General features: G+C 36.3%; 1 long non-coding RNA gene across 1 annotated transcript; it reads left to right on the top strand.

Moving 5' to 3' along the window:
* Nucleotides 1–10,405: 10,405 nt before the first annotated feature.
* On the top strand, nt 10,406–11,094 carry LOC147937397 (uncharacterized). Its single transcript, XR_015568194.1, has 2 exons — nt 10,406–10,545; nt 10,620–11,094. It is a non-coding gene; the product is annotated as an uncharacterized LOC147937397 (long non-coding RNA).
* The last annotated feature ends 680 nt before the right edge of the window (nt 11,095–11,774 follow it).

The raw sequence follows: 11,774 nt of genomic DNA, 5'->3' as shown, positions 1-11,774 counted from the left end.
TATATTTGAACAAGTACTAAGAACAATAGTACAAAAAGATCACACATATATATCAGTCTCTTATTATTCATATAAATAAGGTTCTTCTAGAACATCGGAATAGCGTTTAACAAATTTTTAGAATTCACTATTTGGTAGCATCTCTATATCCTCGTGATTGTATCAAATTGTAAACCTAATACACATGTTAATCATATAAGTAAATGGTATATGCTGATATGCATAGCTGAAAAATGGCATTTTAATTTGGATATACTAATTAAACTGATTTAACAGGGAAGCACATATAAATGGATTAGTGGTTCCACCTCATTAATTAGTTTTTTTCACCGGATTATTGACTTAAAATAATTATAATCTTTCAGAATATGAGTCCAAGGTCATTGGATCAATCAACAAAATAATAGAAGTTATCCAAACCAAATCAAGAAAAAATGACTGATTATTTCATTTGGTCGAAGTAATCTTTGTTAGTGGGAGTCAAACAATGTAAATATAGGGGTTTTTTTTTTTTATGATTTGACTTAAATATCATAGCGTATATTAGGAGGTAGAGAAAAAAATTATGCTTGATTACCATTTTTATACTTATAGGTTTGATGAGACAATTAATAAAGAAGAAACCAAGAGTCATTATTGTCACTGAATATGTTAATTAAGCCTTCAACTGTATTAAAAAAACTTGTCATTTCCCTAAATTGTCATTAATACTTGTTGCATCTCCATGAGAATCATAATGAACATTAGACCTTAATTATTTAATTGTATTATTAAGCCCCTGTCCTCTTTTGTTTTTATCCTGCCTTTTAAGCATTATTTTACTTAGACGATCTAGTATTAAACTAAAATTTAGATACCTATGTTTATCTACCATTTGCACCTATAAAAATATTACATATAAGTTTATACAAAATAATCTTCTCTCTGCATTGTTTTGTTTTTCTTATTTTTAACAATCATATTGGGAAGATCGATCCTCCCCCACTTATTTTTTTATAATTTTTTTATAGATAACATATTTATAGTACTGGTCTATACTTCCACTCCAATTTTATCGTCATACAAATTCCAAATGATGTCACAATTCAAAGCAAAAATCCAGCGGTCAGTTGAACAACTTAACGTTCTGATTAAGCTTTCTGTTTTAGGCTTTTAGCTAATGCTTTAGCAGATTTTTGGCTAATTTCGTGCTACGTAAATTTGTTTCCTTTGAAGTATTTGAATCAAATAATTTCTTGACAGACAAAAATGACAATCACTTTGTTGTATAACACCACATGCATATATAAAAACAAAAATTGAACTAATTCTTCTCGTTTGAGTCTATTTGTTTTGAATGGTGTAATAACATGCATGCTAATAATTTTGGTATAAATAATGAAAAAAATATAAATAACAATATATTAAAGTTACATGTTGTTTGTGATCAGTTGTATATTGCATATTATTTATCACTGATTAAACTGTGTTTTTTTTTTGTTGTCTGATAAAACAAAATGACCATAGTACAAAAAAAACTAAACTAAAACTAAAACAGCAAGATAAAAACAAAAACACAAAAAGCACTTGATAATGAAGCCGAAAAGGCTTTCCAAGCACTAGAGGATCAAAACGATCTTATTTAGACATCAATACGCTTACGCATCTGCAGCGAGAAGATCCATAAGCCACAAAGGTCCTCCTAAAGACAAATAGGACCATAATCTTCCATCCCGTGTCACACACTTTGCAATAGCCATCACCACTTTATTATCTGAAACCACTACTGCTTGACACTCTCATAATACAAATCCAGCTAAGATACGATGAATATCGCCTAAACACTACAAGACAACATGCATTTTGCGATAAACAAATATGTCGCAAATCGACAAAAGCGAGAAATTTGCGAGGAATGTCCGTTCCTCGCAAATCGCTTCTCGCAAATTGGTAAACGTCGCAAATCCCTCGCAACTTTTGCGAGGGAAAATATTCCCTCGCAAACTAATCGCAAATTGCGAGGACATATTTAAAAAGCAGTTTCCTCGCAAATGTAGTATCTAGTAAATTCCTTGCAAATTTGCGATGCTTTTGCAATTATTTTTTCGTCGCAAATAATAATAATGGTATTAAAAAAAATAAAATTTTGATTGCCGGTTAGCTTAATTAGGATTTAACCGGCAATTAGAATTAAACCTGTAATTAAGATTAAACCTGCAATTAGAATTAAAATTTATAAGTTATGCAAATTAAACATTACACATTACAATGGAGATCAAGTTCAATACAAATTAAACATTAAACATTAGAAGGGAGATCAAGTGTTCTAAACTAAACAGTACACATTACACATTAAGAGAAAGAGAGGGAGTCAGGTTGCTTGGCCGCCGGTAGCTTCTCCGCCGGTTGCCTCTTCGGTGGTTGTGTCTCCGGCAGGTGGATCCTCTCAACGAAACCTTGCAGCAAACTCTGGATCTTTCTCTGCAAGATAATCAAAGTAAGCATCATAACTATGCATCTTCTCCAACTGAGTCACCTGACTTGCGAGCGTAGCTTCGGCAGCAGCAAGCATTGCAGCTAGATCATTTGTATCTTCAGTAGGAGGAGGCGGTTGTCCAATGTGAGCTGATGATGCTTCTGCTTGCAAGTTCCCAACCCCATATATCCGGTTCTTTTTCTTCGGAGCAACCTGCCAACATAAGAGAGACACACCAACATAAACAACCGTTAGACATTTAGACATTGATACAAAGAGAAACTGTAACACACCAACATAAACAATGAACTTGCAAAAAGAGAAATTTGCAAAAAGTAAGCAACATAAACACAACAGTTACCTCAACATATATTTGGTTCTTTGCTGAAAGAGATAACCCGCCGGAAGCACTGCTCTCCACATTATCCCCAGAGAGTAGCAAAGATTCAGCTTCAGCTATCCTCGATGACAATTGATGGTAGACTTTCTCAGACATTCCATCAACAAAAGACCCATCAGGTTTCCTATGAGTCTCTTCTAGGACAAGCAGGAAATCAGGTAGTGGATCACCGGTCTTCTCAGACTAACACAAGAGTTAGACAGTGATCAATGCTCATAAACAGTGAATAAACAAGTCTTAACTAAAAAAATTTAAAAGGTATACTTACATGCTTTCGTGCTCGGGCTTTAAAAGATGTCTGACCAGATCGGTGTTTGTGTATTCCGGTGCCATCAGGATCACTGTATTGAGCATTACGGCTGTTGAAACTCTTTTGTTCTGACTTTGGTTCAAGCCAAAACTTGACAAAGCCATCACATACTGTAGGATCAAGCCACCGCGGCATTGCTTCATCGCCTTTTCGCTTCCACTTACCCTTCCACCAAGACACTTGATCACTCATCCGAGTCTTCAACTTGGTTTCAAACTCAGTTCTGACTCTTCCGTTGATTGATGGGTCCCAGTTATATGTTTGCTTCAACAAACATCACATGCATTAGTAATTAAAACACAAAATCTATATTTAAAACACATCAAACACAAAGTAGACTTACCGCAAAAGTTTCAAACCACCGATTAACAACCGGACCTGGTGTTTGGGTCCAATTGGCATGAGCATGTTTAAAATCTCTTTCAAAAATGGCCCGGACAGTAGCAGCCACTGAAGGGTCCTGGTCAAACCTACAAAGCAAAGGATAAATCAAATGAGGTACTATGAAACTACAAAAAACAACTTAGACAGGAGAAGATACTTACCAGAGGGTACCCGGAGGACGCTTAGGATCTAGTTTCGGTAAGAAAGCACGTCCGGGACTTGCAAGTAACTCTTTCAAAGTAAAAAATGATTGTTGTGGAGACATATGAGAAGTTGATTGCTGAGGAGGATCATTAGGCATCGCCGGAGAGCTTCCATGTAGATTATCCTGCATCGCCGGTGATGTACCTTGAAAAGAAGCGGGAGAAGTTAACCTTTGGGGGTGAGCAGAAGCAGAAGTTGTCCTTCGAGTAGAGACTGGAGGAGTTAACCCTTGAGAAGAGATGAATCTTCTGTAAATGTTTTGGTTTACAGAACCATGTTGCTCATTAGTCGACATCTGAAAGCAGAACAAAAATCTGATTAGTTTTAACCCTAAACCCCCAAATCAAATTCAATCAAAACCCCCTAAATTTGAAACCCTAAACCCCCAAATCAAATTCAATCAAAACCCCCTAAATTTGAAACCCTAAATTGAATCCCTAAACCCCCAATTGAATCCCTAAATTCAAAACTCTAAAATCGAATTAAAACCCAAATCGAATCATAACCCTAAACCCCCAATTGAATCCCCAAATTCGAAACCCTAAAATCGAATTAAAACCCTAAATCGAATCGAAACCCTAAACCCCAAATCAAACCTTAAATTAAAACCCCAAATCAAAACCCTAAATCAAATCGAAACAAAGAGATAGAAGAGGGGAGGAGGAGACTTACCGGACCTTGATTAACCGGACCTTGGAGAAGAGGAGGAGAAGGGTTCGAGAAGGAGATAGAAGAGGAGAGGAGGAGAAGGGTTCGAGAAGGGTTAACAGGACCTTGGAGAAGAGGCGGAGACTCACCGGAAAAGACAGAAGAGATCGGAGAAGAAAGAACAAAACGGAGAAGTCGAGAAGGATTAGGGAACTAGGGTTTTTTTGGCTGCGGATTAGTCGAGGTTTGAGCTTCTCTCAAACTAGGCTTTTTACTTATATAGAAAAACACAGCGTCGCAAATCCCACGCAAATATTGCTAGGGATTAGCAATGGTCCCTCGCAAATCCCTAGCAACAATATTAAAATATGTAATTAATATTTCCAGACTTTGCGAGAGAATTACGAGAGATCGTAGCAAATCCCTAGCAAAGTCTTTTGGGTTTAGGTTTTGAAGTGTCATTTGCGAGGGAATTGCCATGATCTGAGCAATTTGCGATGGATTTGCGACTAATTTAGGGTTTAGATTTTGAAAATGGCATTTGTGCCCTATCTTTGATTATAAATCTTGAATTCACCTTTTTAATCATTAAAAGTATTGTAATTAGTCATAAAGGGTTTAGGATCAAGGGTTTAATGTTGTTATTTGCGAGGGAATTGCTATGGTTTAAGTTTTTTGCAATGAATTTGCGACGCGTTTGCTATGTATCTAGCGAATTACTCGCAAATTTGTCGCAATTCTTGAATATCTAATTTACAAAAACCATCAAAATAATTGTAAAAAATTAGTCAAATGAACTTGCAAGTATATTATAAGGTCCTATAAGCTCATCATACTCTTCTCTATCATCAAACTTTCCAAAATTGTCCAATTTTGCATCTTCCTCCAATCATAAACTATCTTTTACACTATATCATATACATGTTCATTACATTTAGACAAATATTCCAAAATTTTATAATTCTCCAACAATTTTGTGTTGTACTGCCCTATCTATGATTATAAGTCTTGGATTCATCTTTTTAATCATTAATAGTAATGTTATTAGTATTTAGGGTTTAGGGTTTAGGGTTTAGGGGTTAGGGTTTGAAGTTTTCATTTGCGAGGGAATAGCTACGATTAGTGTTTTGCGATGGATTTGCGACGCATTTGCTATATATCTAGCAAATTTGTTGCAAATAGGTCGCAAAACTATCTTTTTAAGTTATAAAAACCATCAAAATAATTTTAAAAGTTAGTAAAATTAACTTTCAAGTATATTATAAGGTCCAATGTCTCATCATACTCTTTCCAATCATCTTTTAAATCATTAATAGTAATTTATTAGTAATGAATTTCAGAATAATTCACCTGATGAACATATTGAAATATATTTCAGAATAATTATATTAAGTTTTGTAATATTTATAAAAAAAAAAATTCTTAATTTTGCAATGGATTTGCTATGGCTATCGCAATTCACTCGCACGTCCATAGCAACCTTGCTATGGATAAAGTTTTCGCAAATGCGTCGCAATATTGCGATTGATTTGCGAGGAAGGGGACTTTCCGTGCGAATTTGTCGTAAATGCCTCGCAAATGAGCAGCGGATTTGCGACGACTGGCTTTCTCGCAATTTTGCGAGGGATTTGCTATGGAGTTTTCTTTTCTCGTAATGTCCTTGCAAATCCACCGCAAATTTGTGAGAGCTGTATTCCGTCGCAAGTCGTCCTCGCAAAACGCGTGTTTTCTTGTAGTGAAAAGAACACAAAACCGTGGCCAATCATGGGGTCAATTTATAGCCTCCACCACCATAGGACTATCAATAGCGACTACCACCCTCTCAATGTGCAGGTTTTGTAACGCTTCCAACGTACATTGAATACATTGTAAACCCGCTCTCACAGTGATGTTTATATATTTCACCTTTTTATCTTAGTATATTCACATATTTTGCATGATTTACTATCTAGTTTAGCCATTATTGAGTAGCTTTAGGACTGTTTATGTATTAGAGTAGATTTTCATTGCATTTGCACAATTTCTTGCATAAACAGGTGATTTTGGATCTTAAGGAGCATGGAAGGATACTGAGAAGGATTTGAGCTATCAAGAGAAGAAGATCAAGGAGTTAGAGCAGAAGGAACCAAGTCCAGAAGGTCACTCGAACCCCACACTCGACCGCGTGCGAAGAGGGACTCGACCGGCTGGAAGAAGCAGAAGAAGAGGTCACTCGACCAAGCACTCGACCGAGCACCTGGTCGAGTTGACTGAACCACCTTTCTATCTTGTCTTCTAGCCATTTTAGGGCTTCCTCTCTCTCCTATATAAGGACCTTGTACCTCATGGCCGCAAAAGAGAGCACTTTTTAGAGAAATAATATCTAGACCTAGTATTTATCCTTTTGAGAATTATCTACTTTTTGCCTTTCTTTTGCTTAGATCATTAGCCACTTTTGTATTGTCTCAAGAAATCTTTGATACTTGTTGGTTCCATAACTTTCTAAGTATTGAGAATTTGGGTTTGATTTCTTCTTTAATATTGTAGATCTTCATCTTATCTATCTAATCATGCAAGTTTCATTGATTTCTGGGTTTATGACTGTGTTCATCATGTTTAGTGATTGTGAATAGTTTGTAGAGATCTTAAGGATGGATTAGGCTAGGTGAAGGTTATGGGTGTTTAGATTGATCAAGCTTTATTGTTATACATCTCTTCTAGATTAGATATGCTCTATGCTATCCTTATACTGAGAAGGTAAGGATAGATCTTAAGCTTCTTAACATCACACCAATGTTTAAGTTGCTAGATAAGGCTAATGCTAGAGATTATCATGAAGCATGCTAAGAGATTAGATGTTTAAAGTGATTTTTGACATTGATGATCTGATTGTTTAATGCTTTTTTTTATATGTAATAGCTAGTGAGAATTAGGTCTAAGAGTATCTAAGCTTGTTTGTTTTTGTCATGAGAATGGATTAACAAGTATTTGAAGATCATTGTCTAGAGATAGCTCATTATTGATTGAGGTTAGTTGATCAATCTAGATAACCTTAGCTTGAGCCCAGCCCATAAATCCATCCTTAGGACATTTCTTTGTTATTGATTTCCCTGTTTGAGTATTGTTATTCACTTGCTGTTTGATCTACTTTCGTTTTGCTATGTTTTGATTGTTGTTCTGTCTCTGTTTTTCATCTGTAAGTCCACTCGACCTCCCACTCGATTGGGCATCCGATCCAGTGCTTGATCGAGCATCATCCAATGTTCTTGTTTATGTTCTGCATTTACTTGTTTCACTATCTGTTTCATTTCCTGTTTCATTCCTGTTGCATTCACTTCGTTTTTGTTTGATCCTGTTTCATTACTTGTCTTGCATTAATTTAGTTCTTGTTCTTGTTTAGTATCATTACTGCTTTGTTTTCACTGTTTACTTTGCATTTAGTATCCTGTCTTAGTAGCTTCACATTCTGCATTTTATCATTATCATTTGGTTGTTAGTTAAAAACATTCATCACATTTGGCTTGACTTAGATAAGTATTCATATCCTGATTGCTTGCATTACACTCATTATGGATTGACATCATTTATGCTACAACAACATAAGGGTAATTGAAACACCTTGCATCCACCTTTTCATCATCCATCATCTCTATCATCATTCATATCACCACACATACACAAAAATAACATGTTTCACACAGCTGAATCTGTTCGACAAAAACTTTCTCTAGCATGGTACACCACCTGCCCTTGGGGTCTCTGACCAACCACACACCTCCAAACATAGAAGAACTATTAATCCAAGAAAGAGCGACATTAAACTTTAAGCTTCCCAACAATAGTTTACACCATCTCATCTCCATCTTTTGATTCGTCTTACACTATGGCGAGTCCATGTTTTCAAGGGTCTATTGCGCCTCTCGCCAGAGCAGGGCATCTTGTTGTGCTTTCATAACCATCTCCCTTACATCACCTTGTTTGTCTTGGAAAATAAAATCGTTTCTGTATTTCCACACTGCCCACAACATGCAAGGAATAGCCAACCTTGTCTCTTCATGGAGAAAAGGATCATGGATAACTCTGTAAAGATGCTCCCAATTTTTCTCTATATCATTCTGAGGGAAACCGTCCAATGGTGGAGGAATGTTAGCCAACACAAAAGCTTGACTAGCTACATGACAACCAAACAGTGTGTTCCCAATTGTCTCAACCTCACAACCACAAATCTGACACCGCAAATCCACACTTAGACCTCATGAAGCCAAACGATGTGAGACCGCCAAAGCTCCTGACAACATCCTCCATAGAAAAGTTTTAATTTTTGGCATCGTTTTTAATCTCCATACCTTAGCTTTAGTTGTTTTCTTTAACACCACCAGCATCGTCACATGTACTGTGGAAAGAGAACTCACAAGCCAGTAACCAATCTTAACCGAATATGCTCTTGATTGTGAAAGAGAACTCACAAGCCAGTAACCACTCTTAACCGAATATGCTCTTGATTGTGAATATGGCCAAATGAAACGGTCTGCTTGGTCTTCATCTAACTTCATTGCTAAAATAGCCCTCACATCCTTCGGAGGGAACAACTCCTTCACTTTAGCCGCATTCCTTCGGAGGGTACACGCCCATTACCCATCACCTTAAGCAGCCCTTTCTTAAGAATATCACGACCATGTAGGATACTCCTCCATGCATATGAAGGTCTTGATCCAATACCACACTCTAAAATTGATTTAGTTTGAAAGTAACAACTTTTATAGAAATGTGCAATTAAGAAAACAAGGTTATTTAGCATTCGCCAAGACTTCTTCGGCTTGGTTAAAATCAGACAAGTAAATAGTATTTCGGTAAATAATAGATTAGGTTTTAGCTTTTTTTAGTTTGTATGTAATTAAGAGTCTTAAATATCTTCTATTTTTATAAAAAAAAAAAATATTGTAGTAAACAATATTAAGCTAATAACCAATCAGTTTTGTTTTTGTTTTTGTTATATGAGAACGGCAGGTTAGACACACAAAAAATATACGTTTATATGTTCCTCAACTTCTTTAACTCAGTGGCATGCGTATGCATTAGTTATTTTCATGTTTTCTATTGTTATCATCCCAATCAACATAGAATTAGTAATATGATATAGAAGTATAAAATGAAGTAATATCGAGAGATGAACAAATAAAATATAAACTTATACTCATAGAGACTCGCGATGGAAGGTCTTCCTTTTTTCTCTCTCATGCGGTGTTAAAGACGATTCAAAAGACGACCTAGATCTACTATGCTTTCTCCGTTTGAATCCGGTGGTTGGTGTGCCCTAGATGCCACCGCCGGATTCCGTGTCTCGTTTATAGCTTTCCTTTCCTTTGCGGCTTAGTGAGAGGAGTTTTCAATCGATCTTTGGAGTGTTGGGTTTTTGGTTGGGGTCTATTAGATCTAAGAACGATGGTTTGTTCTTAATGGCCAAGGAGCTGGTGCTGAAGCGTCGTTGTGCTTAAGTGTCTACGAGAAGGTTCCGTAGGGCTACTGTCATGGCATGGGTTCTGGGTTCCTTTCTCAACAGCTTGGTTCTTTTGAGTTTAGCGGATCTGCGGCGTGGTTGTCTCCTGTCTCTTTGCTCGGTTGGTTTTCCTAACTGTGTGGCTTTTACTCTCCATGTTAAGTTTCCTCTCTTCTGTTGGTGGTAGGTGTGGATGAATTTTGGCCATAGATTGGGGGAGTTTTGTGGTTTGGTTAGAGTTTCGATCTTGGGTTTTGTGGTTGCGGTTGAAGCGGCCAATTATGTTGGGTTTAGTGGTTGCAAGTTGATGTTAGTAATTCCAGAGCTAGTAGTTCCACGGTGCGACTCGAAGAATAAAATGTTTCCTTGACTATTCCCTTTCTTTGGTTCCGTTCATGTGCTTCTCATTGATTGGTTGTCGTTTGTGTTTGTTTGGCTGTGATTGCGTTATGTCTGCCCAGCCTTTGTCTTGCCTCTCACCCTTGGTCCTCTCTTCCAGCCGTTTATTCCCATAAGGCTTGTTCCTTTTCTAAGCTTAGGCTTTGTTCTGTTAGAAGATGTGCTAGTCGTCTTGGTTTGCAGTTGGTTCTTCTCATGGTTTGTTTGCTGTTGTTGATAGCTTTCTCGCTCTATCATTGTGCTTTGTTGGAGCTCAGTTTTAGTGAGAGGTTAGGCTTCGCTCCTTGTCTTGGCTTTGCAGATTTGTTTAGATCTGATTGCGTTTTGAAAGGCTTCTACACAGACGATTTTGGACGCGGTGTTGTCATCCTCGTATTCGGAAGCGTGTTCGGGTCTTGCTTGCCGGGTTATGAAGTCTTTGGTTTTGGTTCTGAGAGTTCGGCTCTCATGAGGATAGGAGAAGGTTGAAGTTAGCTTCGGATTGGCCGTAGGCATCCCTAGTATTTCTCACTTGCATGTGGTTCAAGAGAAGAGCTTGTCTTGCTTCTTAAGATTAGTATTTGTTTAAGGGTTTAGCCTTGTTGCTTATGTCTTTTAGTTTAAGGGTTTGCCTTCTTCTAAAATCTAAATTCTCTACTTAGTAGTTTTAATTATTGGTTTCTCTTTTTGCTTCCGGGAACTTCTTTTTTGTTTACTGGTTTAGTTTCCCTTTTTTGGGTTTTAGACTCCAAAAATATCTTATTTTCCGCCGGCTTAAGTTGTATTCCACCTTGTATCCTTTCAAGCTTTATCAATAACATCAGTTGACAAAATAAAAATACTCACAGAGACTCGCAAAGTAAAATATTGAATGGAACAGTCCACAGTTTTCATGGTCCACTAATTTAATTAGCATTAATAACTGTGTCAGGTCGAGCCAATCTCAATTATTTGGTTCATCAAATAGCACTAGTTATAACTTATAACTATAAAAATGTACATTCAATGTATAAAGTAAGTCTACAAAATAGATTCATAAACATAATGTCCTTACCAAGATTAGATTTTCTTTAACACGTAATTCATTTTGTTTAATTTGAAATTTTGTTTAATCTTGGTAAGGACATTATGTTTTTGAAATATTCATTTTGTTTAATTTGAAATACTCAATCCTCACCAATTGATTAAGTTTTCATTTTGTATTTTTCTTTTCTTTTAAACTAGCTATTTTATTTTGGATTTTGGCTCTTTAATACATATTTCAAATTTTCAATCGGTTTACTTTTCTTTATTTTGGGGTATTTTCTCTTTTTGATTTTGTTTAGCCGTTTAGGATCATTGGGATGATTAGATTTTTTGGTAGTTATATAAGAAAATGAAACCAATCCAACATTTCTACGTTAAGTTTTTGGATTAGTTTCTCGACCAAATTTGTTTTTTTTTCGGTACGTACATGGGTGGACATATATTCTTTCGACGTCATGGTATTTTAGATTACTTGTATTTTACAAAAACTAAA

The sequence above is a fragment of the Camelina sativa genome, chromosome 10, assembly GCF_030686135.1.
Source record: "Camelina sativa cultivar CO46 ecotype springtype chromosome 10, ASM3068613v1".
Lineage (NCBI taxonomy): Eukaryota > Viridiplantae > Streptophyta > Magnoliopsida > Brassicales > Brassicaceae > Camelina > Camelina sativa.
The sequence above is the reverse complement of the archived record's forward strand: the minus strand, read 5'-3'. Positions and strand labels throughout refer to the sequence as shown.